The following is a 5,869-nucleotide window of genomic DNA, read 5'->3' as shown; positions in this document are numbered from 1 at the left end:
AACACTCTTTTAAGGAAAGTAAGAAAAATTCACACCTCTTCAAAAGCAACTGTTTTCAGAAGACTTACAAGAGTGTACTGTATGTCGATCCATGGTGAAGCTCATCACTTAGAACACATAAAACACCTGCACTGGAAATTTTTGGTTTTGAAGATCACATATGAAAAGAATGAATTTATTCATTTAACAAATGTTTATTAAAGACACAGAGAAAAATATCTCTGTGCTAGAAATTGTACGGTACAGAGGTTACTTCTTTTCTAGGGGAATTTAAGTCCTCAGGGGAGTCGTTGTGCTTTTATGTGCACATCCTATCTTCTCCATCACATTGCTGCAGGCCAATTGCTCTTAACCCTTTAGTTTTGCTTTTTGTTGTTGTTGTTGTTGTTTGCACCAGGGATCAAACTTGGGTCCTTGCACTTGTGAGGCAGGTGGCAGCACCACTGAGCTAAATTCCCCACCCTAAATCCTTTAGTTTTATTTATTTTTATAAGTTGTATCCCTAACCAGGAACTTTTGTCTAGGAGATATTCGTAGTACTATTTGTTGTCACTTCAAAGTCCTAGGAAATTAGAAATTCTGCTTTTCATCCTTGTCAACTTATCTATCAATAAGTCTAAAAGTATCACTCTGAGCTGAAAACTGCATGAAGATACTGAACATTATTAATCATGAGGAAAATGCAAATAAAAAACACAATAGCGTATCATCTCATACCCATTTGCATGGCTGCTATCAAGAAATCAACAACGATGACAACAAAAAACAAAAACCAGAAAATAACAATTGTTGACGAGGACATGGAGAAACTGGAACTTTTGTGCCCTGTTGATGAGAATGTAAAGTAGTGTAACTCGTGAAAAACAGCCTGATGGGTCCTTAAAGAATACAAAATAGACTTACAACATTCCCAGCAATTCCACTTCCGGACATACATTTGCAAAATAATTGAAAAGTGGGTCTCAAGAAACATTCCTACCTTTATGGTCATAGCAGCATTATTCACAACATCCCAAAAGGTAGAACCAACTCAAGTGTCTTAACAATAGATGATTAAATAATAGAATATTACTCAACTTCAAGGGAATTGTGACACATGCTATAATATGGACAATCGTTGAGAGCATTAAGTCACAAAAAGACAAATATATGTTTCTGTTTAGGTGAAGTATCTGTAGAGATAGAAGAATAGTGGTTGTCAAGGGCCGGACAGAGGAAGAAATGGAAATTTCTTGTTTAATGAATGTAAGGTTTCAGTTTTACAAGATGAAAACAGTTCTGTGGAATGGTGCACAAATGCATTTAACAAGTAACAAACAATGCACTTAAAAATGATTAAGATAAATTTTGTTTTTTATATTTTACTTCAAATAAAAAATGATATCATCCAATACAATGAATGAAATGTTTATGTAGGTGAAATGCAGAAGGTTGTCCTAATTCCCTCTGGATTCTTAAATGTGAATGATGTAGGTCACAAATAAAATATCACTCTGGTTTTTATGAGCTGCAATATTGGAATTGTATCAATTTCAGAGTCCATTAACTTTTGATAATCAGGGTGGTTAGTGACATACAGTAGGTTCTGTGTGTATGTGTGTGTGCAGGTGTGTGAGTACACCCAGGCCCCACCCTGCCATGTGTAATTTAAACTTGATGATACTTAAAAGAAGCGAAGGGAAATGTTAAGTTCCAAAGGGGCAGTGGCATTTGCTCTTTGAAAGCCAAGACGTGGATATCATCATGATTAAATGCAGCATGACAAATATTTTGCAGTAAAATGTTCATTTTATCAATAATACTTACCTCTAAAGTGAGACCTTGAAAAATGTAGCTGAATTTCATGTATTATCTTTTCAACTGTGAGTGTCTCTGTTTATTCTCAGTCACATCAGTGTGGTTTTGTAACACTGACATAGAAATTATGATTGTCAGTTTTCAATAATATAGCTGGGAATTTGGAAAGTATAGACCTTTAGGAAAGAAATGTTCTTTTCCTTTTTCCTTTCATTTTTCTATGTAAAAAAAAAAAATCCCTAAACATGAAATATTTTATGTCTGTACTATCTGCAGTAGGAAGATGTGGAATTAAAGAGAGCTATAAAATATAAAGACTCTAGACCTGCATATGATTATCCACATTAAATTGAAGTAAATTTACTTTATATTGCTCACTGTGAGTTTTTCACTTGCAAAACAGGATTTTCTTTATTTTTTAGCCCTGGTCTCCACTTTCCACAAATTTAAATACTTGGGAATATTTGGAGACTCAAGACTAGTTTGGGGTGCTTTTCTCCTTTCATAATGTTAATTAAGCTTTATTTAAAGTAATCAAAAAACCTAACTAGATTGACTTTTCTAGTCATTATCAGCTAAAGAAAGGAAAAAATTCAATTTTTTCGTATTTTTATTAATTAAAAAGTTGAAAAGAGCAGGTTTTTGTAAAAGATTTTGTGGTTTGAGTTATATATATATGTGTACATATATACATATATGTATATATGTACATATATAATTGTATACATGTACGTATATATACATATATACATGATATGTGTATATATATGTATATATGTACATATATATATAATTGTATGTATATATTTTTTTTCCCTCTATAGAAGCCAAGATTAGACACTGATCCTTGGTATGTCATGAGCTGCACATGCTTTTCAGGAACCACTATCAGTCATCTCTGTACCTCCTTTATTCTTCAAGCCACACCAAACCAATTCTCAAGTAGTCACCATCTTATTTGGCCTTGCTTTTTTCATTACTACTTTTCAAGTTCAGAATTTTAATTATTTCTCTGCTAAGATTATTACAGCCATATTTCTGACTCTAAGATTTTTTCCATTTTATTGGTACAAAATTAATCTTCATTTAATCATCTGGCTTTCACCATGTCCTTTCCTGAATCATAAACCCCCAGGGTTCTGAGCACCACTGTACCTAATCCAGCGGCTTGGCTTATGTATAAAACCTTCCACAATCTGGACTTTGCCAGTCTTTCTGGGCTCATCTCCTCCTAATCCCCAAAAACCCTCTCAACTTCACCACCCTTGGCTTTAAACGTTGTCAGAACACCTTCTCTGGTGCTTCTGCTATTTCTTCTACCCAGCACTAGTTCTTAGTCTGTGTCTTCTTTCGTGAACACTTCCCATAGGATATGGAATGAAACTGATGCCTCTTTTCCCTGAATTCCTAAATCAGGCTTTGCTTTCTCTTGCTAGTAACTGATTTTTAAAAATTTTATACCTTAGCTTTGTGCCTATAATCCCTTAACTCCCACATCTTTTACAGGAGCTATGCTTCATCTACCTTGACACTCTTATTGGATCTAGGGCTTTGTGTTTTGCATAGTAAATATTTATTGATGGAATATGTTTGATTGACTCAATTTCTAGAGTGTATTGAGCAAATTTGATGTTAGTTTAATTAATCAAGCTTTCAGTAGAGAAGAAATATCACAAATTATTAGCCCAATACAACAAATTCAAGAAACATTAGTCAACCTACTGGGTCCTAGATGAAGATGCTCTGACAAAGAAATCCCTGGCCACCTGAACTGAGTCAGAAAAACAATGCATAGGAAATAGCTATAGCTGTGTGGCCTCCACTAAGCCCTTGACAGTGAAGAGGAGAGTAGAACATAGTTTTCATGACTATGTTTTGAACCTGACAATGCTCCATAGATACCAAATACAAATATTCTATCAAATGTAGTAGGTGTATTATGAGTCCCTTATCTTTTTTACCTTTTTCCCACCTCAGTGCAGTCTAATGTCAATCAAATTCCTCTTTATTGATCTGCATTTTCTCTCTCACACCTTTAAAATTTACTACTTGTCTTCGGCACTCTTAAACTCTACCATAGATATCCAGGTATAGGGGTTCTGTTCTTGTAAAGTTCTTGTTTGCAACTATATAAATATTTTAAAATGTAATTTCCTTATTTAAAACCAACCCTGTATCTTTCAGAATTGTCAGTAGTCAAGTTAAAAGAATGTAAGAAATTTCTTCCTCCTGTCTCACTATCCATATTTAAAGCCTGAAAACAATTTCTAATGTGACCATTAACTTTGTCATTGAGAATCATTTGAATTTCTATTTGACTAATTTCCACAGATTACAAAGTATACCATATTACAAAGATCTGCCCTCCAACAAATACTCATAGGTATCATAAGAGCACTTTTAAAGTTACCAAAGAGACAACAAGTTTGACATAAGCATTATCTCTCTAAAAACAGAAATAGAAATACATAATATAAAATATGCCATCTCTCTTCATCTCTTATTTTTAAGAAGTCACAGCACTTGATAGCTACCACAAATTTTAATTTTTAAAATACTTATTTTAAGGAAATGACAAAAAAAGCAAATTTCACTAAAGAAAATATACAATACTCTTTAAGAAATCTTTAATTCTAAGAAATTAATCCAGAATTGAATATATTCACTATTTGTACTCATGTAGTAAAACAAACATGAGATAGCTTTCAATAATATACAACAAAGACTTTTTAAAATTAATACCTAATACAAGTTTCCTTATTTGTATATATACTATAATAATTCCATCTTAAAGAGTCCTAATAGGATTAGAACATTTTCTTGCAATTACTGCTTTGTGCCTATGAAGACTAACATCTGAACTTGTGATGGCTTCTTATCCTAAGCCCAAGTTAATTACAGTGCTCTCTAAAGAAAAAATATTCCTGTAAGTTATTGTTTCCAATAAAATATGGTTTCAGAAAATGTGAAAAGAAAAAAATCATGTTATTTCTTTCTTGAATCATGTTATGAGGAGAAAATGCATTCTTCTCTACAAAAAGTGGGTTTATAGAAAAATTCTGATATTAAAAGATGTAATATGCTGCCTCTTTGTCAGGAGAACAAAAGTGATTTCGATGTGTTCAACTTCTGAATTGATTGGTAACCCCAAGTGATTTTCAAACTGGGAGGCAAATTACTAGCAGTAAGTTCATCAAATTTAGATCTGTCTGAACAGGAACATTATAGAAATCAAGATTTCTGATGCTGCGCATTTGGTAAAGCCTGGAGTTAGGCACCGCATGGCCCAAATCATCAGCTAAACGTGCCAAGAGACTGAACTTCGTATGACAATCTTCTAGGGAGATGTCTTGCCAATTTCTGGGATGAGATGAACAAAAAATTTCTTTAATGTGAGATTCCAAATGACTGGAGATCTTCAGGTGGTACGTAATGTTTGGGTTTAGGTTCTTTTTTCACTTCTGTCTCAACAGCCACTGGTTCTTTCCCTTTTCTGGACTGAGCCCAGAACTCTCTACGTCCTGCCCCCGTAACCTTCCATGTCAAGCTTCTTCTTGCCATACCAGATACTCTCAGTGCTATCATATTGGAGAAGAGCCAGGGGTGCTTGAACTCCTGGAAATATATAAATATTTTTAATCAGAGGCATTTCTTTTCTATTTCTAATAAATTCTCGGAATTTTTAATTTCTAAATATTCATTTCTTTGAAACCAATTTTAAAATAGTGTAGCCTTTTTAATTTTATTTTACTAATTGTTATTAGTATGTGTTTGCAGTACATAATGTTTTCATTCTGTGTGAAGCTGGTAAATGTTCATTTACATTTTAATTCCTATTTTAGCCCTTTTTGCTCTCCTCCTCCCCCACTCCATCTTTTGTTCTGGGATGTTTTGTCAAATATTTCTTCTCTTAATTTTATTTTACTTTCTGAGTTGTCTGTTATTCACATCTTGATATTTCTTGTATCATTTATGTCTTATATTTTTCTCATATATTATTTCTTTTTAAAATCAATGCATATTAAATGTACATATTAATAAGCTTCGTTGTGATATTCCCATACAAGTATAC

At 33.2% G+C, this 5,869-nt stretch overlaps 1 pseudogene; it reads right to left on the bottom strand.

Moving 5' to 3' along the window:
• Positions 1-4,890: 4,890 nt before the first annotated feature.
• On the bottom strand, positions 4,891-5,382 carry LOC104870940 (annotated as a pseudogene).
• Positions 5,383-5,869: the final 487 nt, after the last annotated feature.

Source organism: Fukomys damarensis, unplaced genomic scaffold (genome assembly GCF_012274545.1).
Source record: "Fukomys damarensis isolate Sample0158 unplaced genomic scaffold, DMR_v1.0_HiC HiC_scaffold_33, whole genome shotgun sequence".
Classification (NCBI taxonomy): domain Eukaryota; kingdom Metazoa; phylum Chordata; class Mammalia; order Rodentia; family Bathyergidae; genus Fukomys; species Fukomys damarensis.
Note: the sequence above shows the minus strand (reverse complement) of the source record. Positions and strands in the feature narration are given on the sequence as shown.